Source organism: Salmo trutta, chromosome 19 (genome assembly GCF_901001165.1).
Source record: "Salmo trutta chromosome 19, fSalTru1.1, whole genome shotgun sequence".
NCBI lineage: Eukaryota > Metazoa > Chordata > Actinopteri > Salmoniformes > Salmonidae > Salmo > Salmo trutta.
Genome location: NC_042975.1, coordinates 43,839,771 through 43,861,539, shown reverse-complemented (window position 1 = coordinate 43,861,539; position 21,769 = coordinate 43,839,771). Strand labels below are relative to the sequence as shown.

The window sequence follows — 21,769 nt, the reverse complement described above, 5'->3', positions numbered from 1 at the left end:
TAAGGTTGGAAAACTACTGGTAATTTACCAACGTTTCTGGAACGTTCAGTCATTTTTGTAATAAACAGGTAATCAATGGCAATCTAGGGTAACTTGTGTAATTTGTACTTGAATACCTTTTTAAAAAATGTACTCGTATATAGTATTCATTTGTCTATATGAGTTTTTAGTGGATATACCATATGGTTCAAGAGAAAATAGCTGAAAAAAGCATCTAATCAACAATGGCATTATTTTCAATTAACTCTGTAACTCTTCCAACTATTGCCGTTTTTCACAACTGCACTTGCACAGCATCATCTGCAGGTCTATCACTCCAGTGTTAATGCTAAATTGTAATTATTTCGCCTCTATGGCCTATTTGTTGCCTTACCTCCCTACTCTTCTACATTTGCACACACTGTACATAGATTTTTCTATTGTGTTATTGACAGTACGTTTGTTTATGTGTAACTCTGTGTTGTTGTTTTTGTCGCATTGCTTTGCTTTATCTTGGCCAGGTCGCAGTTGTAAATGAGCTTACCTGCCTAAATAAAGGTGAACCAAAAAACTGCCACCAGTTGGGCACCAGAACATTTACAACAAATATTGACATGGTTAAATAAAAGTGTGTAAAAAATAAATAAAGGATATTTCATGCTGAAACCCTCATATTAAACAACAAATGGCATTCACTAAGTTGATGGTTTATATTTAGGATAATGTCATTCTAGTTCTGTTTTAAGATCATCTTATTTGATTCTTTTATATATTTTTACACTTGATAAGGACATACAGAGGGCCAGATACAGACCCCTGTAATTATCTGAAGTACCAAAAAAAAGAAATGTGTTAAAATTCCCCCCCAAAAATGTAAAGTCGCCAAAATTCTGGCAATTTACTGGTAAACTTAGAAAATGTGCAACACTATATCAAGTCCTCTGAGATGAGAAGGTGGCCAGAAAGGCGACGAGGAAAGGAAGCCATAAAAAAACATTGAGATACAGCCTCTATCTTGCCTATATGTTGTTTTATTTACTATATTTTGTTTTATTTACTATATGGTGTTTTATTTACTATAGTTATCTAGTTGTAGTTTCGTTTTATGGCCACTAGATAGCGGGAAACTTGTATACATCAAAGCTGTGCTGTAAATTACTTGATTGTAGCGTGCTATAAAATCATCCAATCAAAATCCATGATTGTAATTTAGTATGTTGAGTCCATATCAACCACTACAAGTGCATTTACATTAATTCATGATAAGGGAGGGTCATTCCTGCTAACATTTTTGGAAAGCAAGGTGGTAGGCTTGCTGGAATTGTTCGTAGTTTGTAGTGTTTTACTTTATCTAGCACTTCATGGGTCTAAGTTTAGATCACAGTCTCTACCAGAGACAACTCAACATGTCAAGGCAACATGCAATGATAGGGAATAAATTAAATATTCCTTATTAGAGTTCCTGTGTACTCACTGAAAGTCTCACCATTACCAGTAGTCAAAGGGATGAATACACACACACACACACACACACACACACACACACACACACACACACACACACACACACTGTTTGGGAGATATTTTCTGTTTTCTAGTGTCTTAGAAAATGAGCAGTGTCAAGGCTGCCCATAGTCAATATTTCTGATGGTATCAACCTAAATCCTTCAGGGCTTGTTTTCTATTTATCATTTTAGAGCTTGGATGGTTTGTTTAAGTATTTTATTGTACAGTAAATCTTACTGCTGCTGTTTCTCATCCGGGATTACTGTTTTAGTTTATGAACTCAGACCAGATTACTGGACCCTTTGTGCACGTTAGTATGGGGTGATCATTTGTAACTACATTTAATCGAAGATGTAGTCTATGTAATCTGGTCTGAGTGATAGATAAAGTAATTATCTATCATGACAGGGCCACAAACAATAACTAGCAATGCTGCATACTCCAAGAAGGGTTAAAATCTCACCTTTCTAGTAAAAATAGTTAGAAATTGCTGAGGTGTAGTCACTTTTGAGGACACAAGCTCAAGTACACAGTACAAATGTGATGAAAATATGAAATATTTTACATTATGTATATCCTATTCAGCAAAACTGTATGACTAAGGCTTGAAATGACTTATATTAGTTTCTAAATATAGTATCATCAATTAATAAAATTACTATAAGATTTCACCTTCCTTATAACTGTAAAATACATATTTGCATATTTAGTGTGCATATTTTCTAAAGGTCTCTCTTCATCAAAACATCTGCCCCCATCGCTGTGAACATCTCACAGAGCTCTAGCTTAGCCTCCTGGACTTGTTAGGAGCTAACATTTAATCTCATATTAATATTGACTGTTTATGACAAACAGAAAGTGTTTTTTGTTTAAAATCTATTAATTATTTTAGATTACTGGCTATAAATGAGCTCTGAATGTGCTACAGCAACAAAACCACTCTCTCCTGTTGCATTACAATGTAAGGATTTCAGACATATGCATTGTTAGTGGCTGTGACATAGAGTTCAGCCAGGAGTTGATGGAAAGTCGAAAGAGCTAATTAAATGTTAGGACAGACATCCCAGTTTCAAGTGGTGTCAGATTTCACATCCTGCTTCACACAGGTAGAAGATACATACTCCTGTGTCTGTCAGAATCAGTGTTATTACTCACTGCAAGCCATCTCGATCTATGCTGTCCACATATCAATTTTTAAGTGAAAATGTCGGTTGGAACTGGTACCAGAACCACGCAGTTGAGGTCTCAACATACTGTTTGTTCTAAGTTAGAATAGTAGAATATACAAGGTGCAATTTAGAAATTTGGTTGTGCATCAGCAGTTTTTGTCTTGCTATGTCAGTCAATGATAGTCACTCAATTAACCCATGTCAGCAATTTTTTTTTTTTTGATTGATAAGTTAGTCTAGCAGCCAGCTATCTAAACTTAATCATCATAGTCAAATTACCGGCTGGGGGGCCCCCATTGATTTTGTTAGTCAGTCTCACTCAGATATCATATTAAAACCCGCAAACATTTCTTTCCACCCTATGGAAAAATGTGTAGAATCGCATGAAATTAGTTATAAATTGCTAAATGTACTCTCCGCCCATTGGCAAAATGTGTAGAATTGCAGCAAACTTGCTTTAAAACGGCAACATTTTCTCTACACCCCATGGCAAAATGGGTTGAATTGCACAAAATTGAGGGGGGGTTATGCACATGTGGGTACACAGACTGCGGTCCCTCATGATGAGTTCTGATTTTTTGTGGCCCCCACCCTATCAAAGTTGCCCATCCCTGGTTTAAACTGAGTCGATGTCCACAGGGGCTTGGGGAATTGGATTACTCACCTGCCCTGGCCCTGAGCAACTAACCTGAATGGCTTTGCTACTGTAGATGCCTTGGTGGCTCAAATCTGTAACTGTGAGCAAGTAGGCTAATGTTGCTTTCAGTGATAGGCAAAACAAAGAAAACATGATTACTTGATATTACATGAATATATATCCATTGTTTAGTAGCCTAAGGTTGTGCAGGGAGGCCCTGCTGTCAGGGGAAACTCGTGGAGGCCAGGTCTGCTGTCGCTCACTGGGCTGGAGCTCATCAAGAATGATGTGATTATAAGTGGCTTTCGATTATGCAACCATGGACACAATGCCAGTCTGTGGGCAGTCCATTACTCCAAAACCAGCAGAGTGACAACCATTTCATTTGTTTATCAGTTCCCCTGTCCAGGAAGACCATAACCCTCTTCAAAATGTCTGAAACATTGCTCTCATAGGGAGTTACAACCATGGGTTCCATCCAAAGGTTATTTAATTACACTTAGTTTTTGAAGGCGGTAAATTATTCCCCAAATTAGTTGCTTTACCTTTATAATTTATTTAAACCTAAATACATCTATTAAATTTCACATTCTACAGTATGCCGTGGAGCGCCATTCTTTACTTACCCCAATGTAACCTTATAACAGTAAGATTTAAGGAGATTACAATGTTTCAATAGACACGCTGCTATAAACTGTTGTACCCTCTCGTGCACTGTTTCTGCATGGTGCCTAACCCTCACTAGCGGTGAGTGATTATGAACATGGTCTTTTGCCTGCTAATGCCTGCAATGCAGTGAAGAAAACGATATGACAACAATAACGTCTAATGTAACTGGCCCCTCTAACAGTACAACTGGCCTCAGCTTGGCCCCCCCAGTTGAAATAGTCTAGAACCGCCACTGCTAACCCTGTCCACTGATAGCGAAATAAGAGAGGGCTGCATTTGCAGATATCCCCGTGTCTGCCTATCCTTCCCGTTCTCCCCCATTTCCATTGCCTTTGCTTCTATGCTCTACTGATGCTGATGTGAGTGTTGGGTCCGTTTCCATCACTCATTCGCGCCTACACCCATGTGCATCTCTCTATCGTAGGCTATTCTTCGAATGGACTCTGAGAAACAGCATTTTCCAATTCATTTTAGGTTAATTGTGAAACATTCTGCTAAACCTGTTTATTATTTGGTTAATTTAGTGCAGACAAACAGTAGTTTGGTATTCTGGTTGCTGTGGAGAATAAATGGTCGATCCAAAAGGAGCGAGGGTCTTTAAACGATCCAGCACTGTGTCAATCATTAAACTCAATAATTCAGCATCAACACCCGCTCATTGCCTGGTTAACAGAGACTAGTGCCAAATTAGATTTAAAAATAAATCAAACATAAACAAAATATTCTGAATACAAGACCTTATTTATAAAGAATAAAATGACCGAGAATAGCATATCAATTCAATCCATGTTCGCAAGGAAACCTGCCTGTGAAGCCTATTCGTGAAGAAGCGCCTAGGCAAGCTGAACGACGTCTCCAAGATCCAGCGCATCAAAAAAGGAGCACCATTGATAGGCTAGTGTTCTTTGGAGGCAACATACAGTGAGTTTTGCTGTGCCACATTGTATACGGAGAAGGAGTCGAAGGACAGGAGGCAGCTATATTGGGCAGCAGCAAGTGAGTATTACTGCTATACAATGCATTGACCAACACCGAACCAAATGGATTAATCATTACTTTACCTTGCACATATTCATTCCGCAAGTAAGCTACCACTTTAATGATAAACAAGGTTGTTTAACAATAAGCTAACCAACACGTTGTCTCATTGGGAGGAGGTGCGTTGGATTGGATACAGGCAACTTCATATAGGATATTGTGTGCACCGTTAAAAAATATATGAATTCTGAACGCTAGTGTCATTTTGTGTATCTCTTATCGACCAAGTTTTAAGAATTGATGTTATTTTCCTGTCTTGCAACAGTACCAGATAGGAAGAAAACCTGCTTGTCCCCTGCCATTCCGAAGAGCTAAGGATGATGATCTGTTAAAACAAGTTTTTTAGTTCCTGCTGGCAGAGCGCTGTTCAGGTGAGTGATAATAATGTTCTTTCTACAGAGAGTTTGACCTATTCAAGAGACTATGGAATACTGTGTGTTTTTATTAAAACTATGGAAGTAATAATGTTGGCAAATAACTCATTTGTCATAACCTCAGTCAATCGCTTTTGTCTGTACCCTACAAGTTTACTTGTTAACGTTTGTAGTACCTCAGCTACAGTATTGTGTCCAATTGTTGATGCTGTCTATAACACACATGTTTATTGTCAACCTGTGTGTTAGTGTAATGTTCTAAATCCTCTTCATGATAGTGTTGTCATGGTAATGCTACAAATACTTGTCTTATTAAGATGTGTCAATATGGTTTACATAACACATTGAGATTAGGTTATACCTGAGTCCAGAGTGTTATTGTACCGCAGCAACACTGTAACTACAAATTGCACATCCAAAGTAGTGTTTTTCCACCAGACAAATGACATTAAATGACAAGGTGAATTGCTGGTAGTATGACCGTGTTGTTTCCTGGATGAAACATATGCATTGGTGTGAGAAGAGAACCTCTGTATTTGTGTTTTTTTCATTAGTGCAAGGCATCAGTGTGCGTGTTGTGCTGCATAGGTGATGTAGATTCCCTTAATGATACGTATGAAGGATGAGAAAAAGAGGATGGAGACCTGAGATGTTTAGACCATATATTACATAATCCTGTGGATGCCTTCGCTCTTCACCTGAATAATCTAATGTTGAGTTAGTGGTTCTATTTTTATTTACCACATGTTAGGGGAATCCAGTTCCTGTTTTATCTGCTCTCGTAGGGCTTGGCTCTGGACAAACGTTGAATGCTGAGAGAAAGGGGGTTTTGAGCTTTCTTTGATGCACAGCCGTTTGTATTTTTGCATTTTGAATATTTCTGATCTCATTTTCTAGGTTAGAGGATGGTAAATGTGATTAGTTGTGTTTTAGTGCGATACATTAATTACCCATCCTAGAGGTTTCAGTTATTATTTGTAACAGTCGTCGTATGGAGTGGACCAAACTGCAGCGGGTATATTTATCATCTTCTTTATTTGAAGGAAAAACAACAAAACACGTACACAAAACAAACGACGAAAACAGGCCCGTAAGGTGCTCAGACTATACAAAGAACAACCACCCACAAACACAAGAGAAAACTAACCCACTTAAATTTGGCCTCCAATTAGAGGCAATGACAACCAGCTGCCTCTAATTGGAGCTGGTTCCAAAACCCCAACATAGAAATAGAAAAACTAGATAAACACATAGAAATAGAATAACATATAACAAAACCCCAAAAAACCGAAACACACAAAACAAACACCCCCTGCCACGCCCTGACCAAACTACAATAACAAATAACCCCTTTTACTGGTCAGGACGTGACATTATTATTATTATTATTATTATTATTATTATTAAGGAGCTGGTGTGAAAAAGAACAATGGCAGACAGCAACTCATTGAACAAATCCATAGTAATTTAAGCTCTGTGCTCCTATGAGTTCAGTAGCTACTGTTGGACTTGGTCATAAAGGTCTGTAAGAACAAGTACGTTCAGTGTTATATAGTGTTAGAAATACAATTTCAATTATGTTCAGAAACATGACGCAAACATGAATCTTTTAAAATGACATAATTACTTCATCTTTGTCATTTTAGTGCCTATTTAGTTTATTTATTAAATGTATCAGGATTTTATTATCCTTTATGTTATATCAGATTTAAAATAGTTTCCTCTCTTAAGATACAAGTATCAACACGTCTGTTTTTACATGTACAGTAGGGTTATTTTGTCAAGTTGAGACATTCTGTCCATGGCCAACATCCTCATTGAGCTGGATTGGCTCTAGTACCATTCTTTGCTGTTTTTTGAGGTTTGGTTAGAGACATGAACTTTGACTGCTGGCGCATTCCACCAATATTTGTTCTGCTTCTGCAATCCTGCAATCTGATTGGTTGTGAGTAGTGGATTCACTGTCTTTCTCAGTTCATAAGTCACAACCACAGAGATAACTTTCCTGTTCGACTCACCAGGATGTGGGTGGGTAATAGTACTGCCAGGGTTCAGGGATGCCTCTCAGAGAAAAATGTGCATTGAAAGAAAGATCACATGTTGGGTCTAAAATAGATCGGTTTGTCACACTTTTTTAAAAAGATCAATATCACAACAATGATCCTGCACGTGGATTATTTGAAAACAGTGGATATATCTCCTCTGAAATCTGGAAATGTACCATGTGCTGGTGTGTTAGGTCATGTCGGCTGCGTTTCCAAGGCAGCCCAATTCAGATTTATTTTCTCACTTATTGGTCTTTTGACGAATCACACCAGATATTTTCACATCAGCTCTTTTTCAGAGCTGATCTGATTGGTCAAAATACTAATTAGTGAAAAAAAGATTAGAACTGGGCTGCCTGTGTAAACCCAGGGGTCTTGTATTCTCATGTACTTAGGTCAGGTCTGTTGTCAGTGTTGTGTTGTCGAACCCTGTGTACTTTTTCAAGCAAGGGGTCTTGGTGACAGAAGTTGTATGTTCATCCCCTACTACTGCTGATGAACTCCCTTAAAGTTTGAGTTCATCTTAATGCAGGTTGTGGATAGATACAATTCATGTGATCCATGCTCTGGATATTGGGAAGCCAAAAGAAAACACATACACATTCTTATCATGATTATGGATTTCCCAGCTCCAGCCAGAACCTGGGGTTCTAGAGAGGGTTAAACACATGTGCTAAGTGGAAGAAGCTTTTTGTGGGCTTCAGTGAGGCATTTTGTTAAATGTCTCCCAAATGTCATTCCAGTCTTACAAATTGCTAAAAGGAATAGGTCAACGTGTTCTGTTTTGTGTGCACAGAGACCTCTGTGTTCATCAAATCCCAAAGTTATTCTCTACTGTGTTGAGCTTTCCAGGACCCCAATCAGGCGATTGAATAGAAGAACATGTGCCCCAGTCCCTAGACCATTACAATTTAACATGGCAAACTTATCCACTGTGCACAGTGAATCCTGGGATGCTTTACTGAATGCACAAACATGGTTATGGATCCTTTCTTCTTTAGTCCTGAAGGAATGTTCATTTCAGATTTAATGTCTGTTTCCTGTTTAGTGTTTGGCTTTGTGACGCACTAAATGAAGTTGCAGAGGCGTTGTAATCTCTCAACAGAAACTGATGAACGGTCCTCAGGGTCTTGGTTAATTATTCACATTTTGTTGACTGTTTGTGTGTGTGTGTGTGTGTGTGTGTGTGTGTGTGTGTGTGTGTGTGTGTGTGTGTGTGTGTGTGTGTGTGTGTGTGTGTGTGTGAACATTAACGCGCATCTTCCATCTAATGAGATGCAATAACAGGGCATGTGTCACAATGACTGAGAAAATCAAATGTCTTTTGCAATGTTTATGCAATCGTTTTTTTATGTTGACACAGACCCTTACCACTAAACATCTTGAAGTGACTAATTGGAACCAAGCTACCAACCTGTTATATTGTTATGATAGAATGGCACATTAGGGTCTCATTCCCTCTTAAAATATGAGGGCGCTTGACAAATTAAATCTGGCATACATTGCCTATCCACTCAAACATGTACTGCAAAGTACTTTCACAGTACTGTTATAGATCATTGTAGAGCAACATAACTGTTCTGGTGTTTCCAGATGCTGTCCATGGTTCTGATCCTGCATGTTAGAAACAGCTACACCAGTTTGATGAAATCTTGCTGATTAACACAAACCACTGAAGACAGGAGGAGTAGGAGAGCTCGGAAGTGCTACCGATTATTTTCCTGAAATTAAAAGCACACTATGTTGTATGTCCCTGGGCTCCACCCCGGTGAAGAGAATCCATATGGAGAATGTTAAATCCCATACTCTCTCTCCCCCTCTTTCTCTCACTCTCTCTCCCTCCCTCGTAAAAATGAACTTTCTTTAAACGTTCTAAGAACGGAAGTGAACATTTTTCTTGTTCTGGGAACGTGTATTTTTAAGTTGCAGGGAGGTTCTGAGAACGTTTTACTATGGTTCCCTGAACGTTTTCCTGGGAGGTTTTATTAATGTTCTGAGAAAGAAAATGATTGGTTATTTGAAGGTAAATAAATAATGTTTTGATGTTGCAATAAGATTTTTAATAACACTGCTAGCTTAATTTGGGTTAATTGTTTTGAACTCCAAGTACTGATAGGACACAAGGAAATTAATTTGCTTAAGCATTAATCATGCAAACACATTTATTTTTTACTGTGGCACGGCGTCAGTGAGTTTCGAAACCTATGATCTTCTGTTCTCTATCCATGGAATTAGTCTGCAGCGCCAACAGGATTGAGCTACTGTAGCATGCCATGTTTCATTTTTTACTCATACAAAGCTGTTCATTTTAGTGTATTCAAACAGGCCCCATTTCAAAAGAAACAAGCAGTCATTAAGATCAGGGGTGGCCAATTAGTTGGCGCGGCCAACACACCTGAACACACTTAACAAGATAGTGTACAGAACCATGAGGAAACCTGCAGAAAACATTCTGCTGAAGTACTGAAATGATTCCCACCTAGGAAGCATATGGTTCTCAGAACATTATGTGTTCGCTGGGTATCCTGCACCATTCTCAGAATGTTGTGGGGAGGTTATATGCAAAAGAACCATAGGAAAACCACACTCTCACCAAGCGCTTAGAAACATATTGTTCTTAGAACGTTATGTGCCAGCCGGGACTCTACCTCCCGCTCTCTGGAGATGTGTTAAAGGTTAGGATGGAAAGCTCAACTTTTTTATCTCCTCCCTGCATGGAAAAGAATGTTTTGTATGTAGAGTGAATTCTATTTTGAATTGGACATGACATTTTAATTATGAAATGCTCATGATGCATACATACAGTTAGGTCCATAATTATTGGCACTCTTTATAAAGATGAGCAAAAAAGTAGAAACCCACCACTGGTGTGCGTGGCCAAACAGTGCTATTTTCATGTCATCCAACAAATGTAAATGCCTGGAGTTTTCTAAACGGCACTGGCACATGGAATGGAACCGGTGCATTGGTCAGATGACATGAAAATAGAGCTGTTAGGCCAGGTACACCAGCGGTGGATTTGGTGTTGAAAAACAGAAGCAAATGCAGAAGATAACCAAATAACTAGGGTCAAATATTATGGTGGTGTATATTTAATGTTATGAGGCTATTTTGCTTCCAATGGTCCTGGGGCCCTTGTTAAGGTCAACGGCATCATAAACTTTATGAAGTACTAGGACATTTTAGCCAAAAGCCTAGTTGCCTCTGCCAGGGGGTGGAAGTGAATCTTCCAGCAAGACAATAATCCCAAGCATTAATCAAAATCCACAAAGAAATGGTTAATTGACCACAAAATCAACATTTTGCAATTGCCATCTGTCTCTGCAGTTTGAATTGAAGAGGGCAGTCCATAAGAGCAGATAAAGGAAATATTCTGTATGGAGGAATGGTCTGAAATTGCTCCCAACGTGTTCTCCAATCTCATAAAATATTTGTGTGTCGTTATCCTCGCAAGGGGAGGGTGCTAGAGTACTGAAAACAGTGGTGGTAATAATTATGACCCCTATCTTTTTGATAAACAAAATCTCTTTCTCTGAGCAATTGCATTAGTATAGAATAATACAATTCCCCAATTATTTGGGGCATACAATATACAGGTAACTGCCAAAAATAAAGGAAACACTTGAGTAAATGAGGGATACAAAGTATATTGAAAGGATGTGCTTCCACAATCCACACAGGTGTGGTTCATAAATTCCTTAAGCAATTAACATCCCATCAAGTTTAGGGTCACGCCCAGTTGACCATTATTTTGGCTACCATGAAGCTCTTCCGGTGGCTCGTGGTGGCCCAACGCCCTATTAAGACACTTTATGTTGCTGTTTCCTTTCTTTTGGCAGTTACCTGTAGCTCAGTATATGTATTATTTATTTTATACAGTCTTTTTTGTCATCTTTATCAAAGGTGCCAATCATTTGGAACCGGATTGCACTCCATTCCAGCCATTATTATGAGCCGTTCTCCCCTCAGCAGCCTCCACTGCTGTCTATATCACGCTCTCTCTCTTCTCTTTCCCTTTCTCTCTCTCTCAACATGAGTGGGCAGTGTGAATGTCTCTGCCCAGCATAATGCCAGGCTACACACTTCTCACCAGACAAAGTAAAAACACAAAGTCACACCTGAAGACACCCAGCGGATATACACCTTTTTCAGCCAGCTGTGCATGACACTGATTATAAGGAAAGTTGTTTCTGCTGTTAGAAATGTCTGGTGTTTTTGCTTAATGGTAATTGAAAGGAGAAGATGCTGTAGCCATAGTAAGAAGGCATAGTACCAATGTTAATACTTCCCTTCATATAAATGCTTTTCTGTGGTATCTGGTTTTGTTCAGCTATTTGGGGATGTGCCCACACCGGCTTCATCTCTATGTAATTATGCAATTATATAATTACTGATTCAAGAAATGAAATGGGCCTGGAAAGCTGAGTGAATGTCAATGACTCTTGAATGGAAATTTGACTGCCAACAGAAGGGGGAGAGGAGGAGGAGGAGGAGGGGGTAGCAGTGAAGAGTAAAGGAGAAGGGCTGTGCAAGGCGTGTGGATATAGATTGGCAAAGTACAGAGAAGTTTTAAGACCAAGAAGAGAACATATGGGGGTTATTTGGCAACACAACTAGTGGAACAGAAAACTTGAAGCGGACATGGGGAACGGGGGCAACAAGACTGCCAGCTGCTACTTGAGACATAGAGAGCAGAGGAATGGAGAATCTTGCTGTGTCTGCCCCTAGGCAAATGTCACCAATTGAAAGTTTAAAAAAGAGTAGTGATATTTTTGGCTGGTAAATGCCAAATGCTGCAGATGCTGTCTCCCAGGCAACTACTACCTGTGGCCTTTTAAATTGTGGTCTCTCCCAGGCAACTACCTGTGGCCTTTTGCTGGGTGGCCTCACTTGACCTTATATTCATCATTCATCAGAGGCAGAAGAGCACATGGGGTTATGTTGCAACAACAGACATGCAGCACTGACAGGTAAACATCAACAGTTGTGAATTTGAACTCATCTTACTGGCTTGCTTCATTAACAACTGCTGTTGTAATTTGGTGGGTGCTTATATATGTACTATAGTGTGTTTTATAGGCATGTGTGAAATGGAAATGTGTTTTTTGCATATCCCAACTCCCCCTGAGACACCCTCGGAGAGTGCTGTCACCGCCAGTGTGGGGTCACAAGCATTTTGCTGCACCTGCTTTAACATCTGCTAATCTGTTTACTCAACAAATAAATGTTGATTTGATTGCTGATCCTGTTGAGGTCGGGGTCAAAAATATTATTTTTCTTCTTGCTGCAAAAACATGTGCTTTGGATTCATTATCACAGAAACCTGATAAGCGGTTGATTGAACAGGGTTTTAGATAAGAGGATGGAGGTTTGTAGACAAGCATAGTTCCATTGCTTGTTACACATTTACTTACCTGAACATCTCTCTGAGGATAAATAGGTTAAGTAATTGTTGGATTGTGTTTGTTCAGACTATTGAGTGGAGCAGGCGATGAAATGAAAAGCACATTCACCTCAGAAATTAGTGTGGAACCATTTCATTCTGTTCCTCAAGTCCTGTTTGGGATTATTTAGGATGGTCTGAATGGTAATGTGTCGCATGTGCTGTGAATATGAATCTGTGTGCGGACGAGTGTGCAGCATATTGAAACAGAGGAACCTGACAGCACTGAATATGCAAGGAGCTGAGCTAGGATAGCCTTCATGTTTCACAACTCAAGGGGAATGCCGTTGACCTATTTAAAATGTCATTTTCTATCACGTTTGATGCCTTACAAATGATGGTACTGTAGTGTTTGTATCAACTCAATTAAATAGGGTTACGGTTAGAACCTTATGCCTATGTGATTGTGTAATGTAACTGTCATGGCAGTCTTAAAATTGGAACACCTTGAATATTGTATCGCAGTGTTGAGAATAAGATCCCAATCCAGCAGGATTTATTTATGAGTTATCATCTCGGTGTCTGTCTGTCAGTTTGTGTCCTGGTATGCAAAAATATGTATTTTTTTTCTTCATTTTGCGTGGGTGTGCAACATGTGTGTGTTTAGGCATGTACAGTTGAAGTCGGAAGTTTACATACACTTAGGTTGGAGTCATTAAAACTAGTTTTTCAACCACTCCACAAATTTCTTGTTAACAAACTGTAGTCTTGGCAAGTCGGTTTGGACATCTACTTTGTGCATGACACAAGTAATTTTTCCAACAATTGTTTACAGACAGATTATTTAACTTATAATTCACTGTATCACAATTCCAGTGGGTCAGAAGTTTACATACACTAAGTTGACTGTGTCTTTAAGCAGCATGGAAAATTCCAGAAAATTATGTCACGGCTTTAGAAGCTTCTGATAGGCTAATTTACATGATTTGAGTCAATTGGAGGTGTACCTGTGGATGTATTTCAAGGCCTACCTTCAAACTCAGTGCCTCTTTGCTTGACATCATGGAAAATCAAAAGAAATCAGCCAAGACCTCGTAAAAAAAATTGTAGACTGGTTCATCCTGGTTCATCCTTGGGAGCAATTTCCAAACGCCTGAATGTACCACGTTTATCTGTACAAACAATAGTACGCATGTATAAACACCATGGGACCACGCAGCCATCACATCGCTCAGGAAGGAGATGCGTTCTGTCTCCTAGAGATGAACGTACTTTGGTGCGAAAAGTGCAAAACAATCCCAGAACAACAGCAAAGGACCTTGTGAAGATGCTGGAGAAAACAGGTGCAAAAGTATCTATATCCACAGTAAAACGAGTCCTATATCGACATAGCCTGAAAGGCCGCTGAGCAAGGAAGTCACTGCTCCAAAACTGCCATAAAAAAAGCCAGACTACGGTTTGCAACTGCACATGGGGACAAAGATCGTGCATTTTGGAGAAATGTCCTCTGGTCTGATGAAACAAAAATAGAACTGTTTGGCCATAATGACCATTGTTATGTTGGGAGGAAAAAGGGGGAGGCTTGCAAGCCGAAGAACAGTTGTGGGGGTGCTTTGCTGCAGGAGGGACTGATGCACTTCACAAAATAGATGGCATCATCTAAGTACAATTATGTGGCTATATTGAAGCAACATCTCAAGACATCAGTCAGGAAATGAAAGTTTGGTCGCAAATGGGTCTTCCAAATGGACAATGACCCCAAGCATGACCCCAAGCATCACAAAGCCCTGACCTCAATCCTATAGAAAATCTGTGGGCAGAACTGAAAACGCGTGTGCGAGCAAGGAGGCCTACAAACCTGACTCAGTTACACCAGCTCTGTCAGGAAGAATGGGCCAAAATTCACCCAACTTATTGTGGAAATTTTGTGTAAGGCTACCTGAAAAGTTTGACCCAAGTTAAACAATTTAAAGGCAATGCTACCAAATACTAATTGAGTGTATGTAAACTTCTGACCCAGTGGGAATGTGATGAAAGAAATAAAAGCTGAAATAAATCATTCTCTCTACTATTATTCTGACATTTCACATTCTTAAAATAAAGTGGTGATCCTAACTGACCTAAGACAGGGAATTTTTACTAGGATTAAATGTCAGGAATTGTGAAAAACTGAGTTTAAATGTATTTTGCTAAGGTGTATGTAAACTTCTGACTTCAACGGTATGTACACTGAACAAAAATATAAGCGCAACATGTAAAATGTTGGTCCCATGTTTCACGAGCTGAAATAAAAGATCGCAGAAATGTTCCATTCGTACAAAAAGTTAATTTCTCTCAGATTTTGTGCACAGATTTGTTTACATCCCTGTCATTGATAATTTCTCATTTGCCAAGATAATCCATCCACCTGACAGGTGTGGAATATCAAGAGGCTGATTAAACAGCATGATCATTACATAGGTTCACCTTGTGCTCGGGACAATAAAATGCTACGTGTAACCACGCCAGCCCAGGACCTCCACATCCGGGTTCTTCACCAGCAGGATCGTCTGAGTCCAGCCACCCGGACAGCTGATGAAACTGTGGGTTTGCACAACCAAAGTATTTCTGCACAAACTGTCAGAAACCGTCTAAGGGAAGCTCATCTGCGTGCTCGTCGTCCTCACCAGGGTCTTGACCTGACTGCATTTCAGCATCGTAAACAACTTCAGTGGGCAAATGCTCACTTCGATGACCACTGGCACGCTGGAGAAATGTGCTCTTCACGGATGAATCCTGGTTTCAACTGTACCGGGCATCGTGTGGGTGAGCGGTTTGCTGATGTCAACGTTGTGAACAGAGTGCCCCATGGTAGCGTTGGGGTTATGATATGGGCAGGCATAAGCTACGGAAAATGAACACAATTGCATTTTATCGATGGCAATTAATGCACAGAGATACCGTGACAAGATCCTGAGGCCCATTATCTTTCCATTCATCAGCCGCCATCACCTCATGTTTAAGCAGGATAATGCACGGCCCCATGTCGCAAAGATCTGTACACAATTCCTGGAAGCTGAAAAAGTCCCAGTTCTTCTATTGCTTGCATACTCACCAGGCATGTCACCTCATTAAGCATGTTTTGGATGCTCTGGATCGACGTGTACGACAGCGTGTTCCAGTTCCCGCCAATATCCAGCAACTTCTCACAGCCATTGAAGAGGACAACATTCCACAGGCCACAATCAACCGTCTGATCAACTCTATGCAAAGGAGATGTGTCACGCAGCATGAGGCAAATGGTGGTCATATCAGATATGTGACTGGTTTTCTGATCTACGCCCTACCTTTTCTTTAAGGTATCTGTGACCAACAGATGCATATCTGTATTCACAGTCATGTGAAATCCATAGTTAAGGCCCTAATGAATTTATTTCAATTGACTGGTTTCCTTTTATGAACTGTAACCCAGTAAAATCTTTGAAATTGTTGCATGCTATGTTTATATATTTTTTTCAGTGTAATTCTCCACATTACTGCTGCCATGCATGTGATGTCGGTTCCCTGCACCCTCCCTTTCCCCATCCACGACTTCAAAGTCAAGTCTTCAATCCCCCACTTCCCTCAGGAAGGGGTTTAAAAAATATTATCTCACTCTCTGCCATTTCACTGTTCTCTCTTTCTTCTTTTGTCCCTCCCTCTGTGTTATCCGAATGTGCATGTTGTAGATAATAGGAAACCATTTTAAATTAGCTGAATGAAGAAGGGAAGATTTAAACCTCAGCTCTGTCACTTCCATGAAGCAAAGCCTCATATATTTGAAATAAACAGTCTTGCCTGCCTTGGTTATCTCAGTGTTTTGTATTTATAGAAATTATGCCAAACAGTGAAAGGAAACATGAATCACTGGCTAGTGCTGAGCGATTAACCGAAATGTCTTTTATTTTTATTTTTTTAAACAACTAAATTGACTTATGTCAGTTAAATTATTTGAATTCCATTTCGTTCCGTTTTTTCTGTGAGCTCAATGCGCACATCGCACAGTTTCTTTAAAGATAAATCCGATCCTTCTTGAACTGTGCGATGTAGTAGGGAGTTGTAGTTTTAAAAAGGCCAATATATCTACATAGTTTAGTGCATAAAACGTGGTAATTAACTACAATGAACACAATTGCGTGTCTACTTGTCCGGTCTGCTTCGTGATCTCGTGTTCTCCACCTGAAAATACATGATATAACACCTTACCCAAACCGGCTGCGCGCGTGCGCAAATTGATGTTGTCACCACACACCAAACGAGATCATGACACGCAGGTTGAAATATCAAAACAAACTCTGAACCAATTATATTTATTTGTGGACAGGTCGAAAATCATTAAACATTTATGGCATTTTAGCTAGCTAGCTTCCAGTTGCTAGCTATTTTGTCCTATTTAGCTAGCATGCTGTTGCTAGCTAATTTGTCCTGGGATATAAACTTTGAGTTGTTATTTTACCTGAAATGCACAAGGTTCTCTACTCTGACAATTAATCCACACATAAAACGGTCAACCAAATCATTTCTAGTCATCTTTCAATCACCCATGTGGGTATAACCAATGAGGAGATGGCATGTGGATATCTGCTTCTATTAACCAAGGAGGAGATGGGAGAGGCAGGACTTGCACCGCGTTCAGCGTCACAAATAGAACTGACTTCTATTTTAGCACTTGGCAACACAGACGCTCATTGACGAGCGCGAGCACTGTGGGTGCAATAATTGAATAACATGTATGAGCAGTGTGGTCAGCATGTAAGGGATTGATATTTGGTATTCAGCAGTCATAAAAAAATGCCTTATTTACTTTGAAGAACTACAAAATAGTGATTTTTGAAATGAAATAAATAATTTATTAAGGTAAAAAGTAAAGTGAAAAAATTATGGTTAATAATTAATAACAGTAATGGGCAGCAGCTACCATCATGGGACCTTTATTAATTGTTTTATTCTGCGTTGTTACAGCATTCAACACATAATACATAGTGCGTTTAATGAAAACAATTATTTAAAAAACAAAAACGAAAATCCGTGATTATTTTTTTATAATCAAACCAAAACCTAACCAACCTCAAAAAGCACTTCTGGCTGAAGAAGTATCTTGGAATAATAGTGATAATTTGAAATTATATATATAGAGAGAGACTAGGCAAATCAGTTAAGAACAAATTGTTATTTACAATGACGGCCTACCCCGACAAAACCCTAACGACGCTGGGCCAAATGTGCGCCACCTTATCAGACTCCCAATCACAGCGGGTTGTGATTCCGTCTGGAATTGAACCAGGGTCTGTAGTGACGCCTCTAGCACTGAGGTGCCGTGCCTTAGATTGCTGCGTCACTTGGCCCAATTCAAAATACTTGAATTAGATATAGAACCCATTGCCCTTTATGGTTGTGAGGTCTGGAGTCAGCTCACCAACCAAGAATTCACAAAATGGGACAAACTCCAAATTGAGACTCTGCATGCAGAATTCTGCAAAAAGATCCTCAGTGTACAACGTAAAACACCAAATAATGTATGCAGAGCAGAAGGCCAATACCCGCTAATTATCAAAATCCAGAAAAGAGCCGTTAAATTCTACAACCACCTAAAAGGAAGCGTTTCCCAAACCTTCCATAACAAAGTCATCACCTACAGAGAAATGAACCTGGAGAAGAGTCCCCTAAGCAAGCTGGTCCTGGGGCTCTGTTCACAAACACAAACAGACCCCACAGAGTCCCAGGACAGCAACACAATTAGACCCAACCAAATCACGAGAAAACAAAAACACAATTACTTGACACATTGGAAAGAATTTACAAAAAAACAGAACAAACTAGAATGCTATTTGGCCCTAAACAGAGAGTACACAGTGGCAGAATACCTGACTGACCCAAATTTAAGGAAATATTTGACTATGTAGAGACTCAGTGAGCATAGCCTTTTTATTGAGAAAGGCTGCCAAAGGCAGACCTGGCTTTCAAGAGAAGATAGCTTATGTGCACACTACCCATAAAATGAGGTGGAAACTAAGCTACACTTCCTAAGCTCCTACTAAATGTATGACCATATTAGAGACATATTTCCCTCAGATTACACAGACCCACAAAGAATTTTAAAACAAATCCAATTTTGATAAACTCCCATATCTATTGGGTGAAATACCACAGAGTGCAATCACAGCAGCAAGATTTGTGACCTGTTGCCACAAGAAAAGGGAAACCGGTGAAGAACAAACACCATTGTAAATACAACCCATATTTATGTTTTTTTATTTTCCCTTTTGTACTATTTTTCACATCATCTGTAAACATACATAATATGACATTTGAAATGTTTTTATTCTTTTGAAACTTTTTTGAGTGTAATGTTTACGGTAAATTTTTTGTGTATTTCACTTTTGTTTATTATCTACAGTTGAAGTCGGAAATTTACATACACCTTACCCAAATACATTTAAACTCAGTTTTTCACAATTCCTGACATTTAATCCTAGTAAGAATTCCTTGTTTTAAATCAGTTAGGATTACCACTTTATTTTAAGAATGTGAAATGGCAGAATAATAGTAGCGAGAATGATTTATTTCAGCTTTTATTTCTTTAATCACATTCCCACTGGGTCAGAAGTTTACATACACTCAATTAGTATTTGGTAGCATTGCCTTTAAATTGTTTAACTTGGGTCAAATGTTTCAGGTAGCCTTCCACAAGCTTCCCACAATAAGTTGGGTGAATTTTGGCCCATTCCTCCTGACAGAGCTGGTGTAACTGAATCAGGTTTGTAGGCCTCCTTGCTCGCACACGCTTTTTCAGTTCTGCCCACAAATTCTCTATAGGATTGAGGTCAGGGCTTTGTGACGGCCACTCCAATACCTTGACTTTGTTGTCCTTAAGCCATTTTCCCACAACTTTGGAAGTATGCTTGTCCATTTGGAAGACCCATTTGCGACCAAGCTTTAACTTCCTGACTGATGTCTTGAGATGTTGCTTCAATATAGCCACATAATTTTCCTCCCTCATGATGCCATCTATTTTGTGAAGTGCACCAGTCCCTCCTGCAGCAAAGCACCCCCACAACATGATGCTGTCACCCCTGTGCTTCACGGTTGGGATGGTGTTCTTAGGCTTGCAAGCCTCCCCCTTTTTCCTCCAAACATAACAATGGTCATTATGGCCAAACAGTTCTATTTTTGTTTCATCAGACCATAAGTCATTTCTCCAAAAAGTACGATCTTTGTCCCCATGTGCAGTTGCAAACCGTAGTCTGGCTTTTTTATGGCAGTTTTGGAGCAGTGGCTACTTCCTTGCTCAGCGGCCTTTCAGGTTATGTCGATATAGGAGTCGTTTTACTGTGGATATAGATACTTTTGTTCCTGTTTCCTCCAGCATCTTCACAAGGTCCTTTGCTGTTGTTCTGGGATTGATTTGCACTTTTCGCACCAAAGTACGTTCATCTCTAGGAGACAGAACGCGTCTCCTTCCTGAGCGGTACGACTGCTGCGTGGTCTCATGGTGTTTATACTTGCATACTATTGTTTGTACAGATGAACGTGGTACCTTCAGGCGTTTGGAAATTGCTCCCAAGGATGAAACAGACTTGTGGAGGTCCACAATTTTTTTCTGAAGTCTTGGCTGATTTCAGTGAATTTTCCCATTATGTCAAGCAAAGAGGCACTGAGTTTGAAGGTAGGCCTTGAAATACATCCACAGGTACACCTCCAATTGACTCAAATTATGTAAATTAGCCTATCAGAATCTTCTAAAGCAATGAGTAATTTTCTGTAAACTTCCAAGTTATTTAAAGGCACAGTCAACTTAGTGTATGTAAACTTCTGACCCACTGGAATTGTGATACAGTGAATTATAAGTGAAATAATCTGTCTGTAAACAATTGTTGGAAAAATCACTTGTGTCATGCACAAAGTAGATGTCCTAACCGACTTGCCAAAACTATAGTTTCTTAACAAGATATTTGTGGAGTGGTTGAAAAAAAGAGTTTTAATGACTCCAACCTAAGTGTATGTAAACTTCTAACATCAACTGTATTTTCACCCACCTGTCTATCACTGTGCTTTCAACCATTTTAAAAGCACAGCAAAGTTCAAATGGGAATACAATGTCAGATATTTTGTTTATTTATATATCAGATTAATGTGTTATCACTGTGCGACATGTAATAGCAGAACCAAATGGTCTGGATTGTAGTTGAGATTACATTAAAAATACATGATACAAGTGATCAATGCCGTTTGATATTCTGCACAGATTATTACAGCAAATGTAAAGATCTCCACAGACCTGTGATGTTCAGTATAGTTACAGTACACTAGGAATGTGGCCATGGATGTGTTAGTCATTTTAAGGTTGAATGTTATATTATTTTGTAAGAAAGCTTCAGGCTATTTACTGTATTGCAGAAGTAATATTGAACTGTGTTTGGTTGACAATGCAACCAAATATCAACCAATAAAGGAGATGTGTCTAATGCTGGGATAGTTTCATCTGAGCCACTAATCCCATTCTTGAACTTTTATATTTGCTTAAATTGGAGATTTGAATCCAACATATAATCTGTTAACTTGTCGATAAGTTAATAGAGGCTATGTTTTCTATTTAAAATATTTACTGTATCTTCTGCTTCGATAGTTCCATCTGTGTCACTGACTTTAATTCCATCTGATGTCAACATATTAATCATTGATATGCTGGATTCATGTCTCCATCTCAACCAAACATCAAAGTTAAATCAAATCAAACTTTAAATGTGGATAAAGTTTGATTTGATTTTATCCTATTCTTTAACTTTGATGTTTGGTTGAGATGGAGACTTGAATCCAACATATCAATTAATTTGACACTAAACTGGAATTAAAAACACTAAACTGGGATTAAAGCCAGACTAAGTCAGTGGCACAGATGGAACTATCCAAGCAGAAGATACATCTCCTTCAAATGTTGATATTTGGTTGTG

At 39.2% G+C, this 21,769-nt stretch overlaps 1 protein-coding gene across 2 annotated transcripts in view; it reads left to right on the top strand.

The window, feature by feature from the left end:
• The first annotated feature begins 4,395 nt into the window (after positions 1–4,395).
• Positions 4,396–21,769, top strand: part of slc8a4a (solute carrier family 8 member 4a) — a 50,958-nt gene continuing 33,584 nt past the window's right edge. Inside the window, exons 1-2 of one of the 2 annotated variants that reach the window (XM_029701117.1) lie at positions 4,396–4,956; positions 5,264–5,369. The gene's annotated coding sequence lies outside the window, so the exon portion shown is untranslated. The remainder of the gene's footprint in view (positions 4,957–5,263; positions 5,370–21,769) is intronic. The other variant, XM_029701119.1, reaches the window with a different exon arrangement.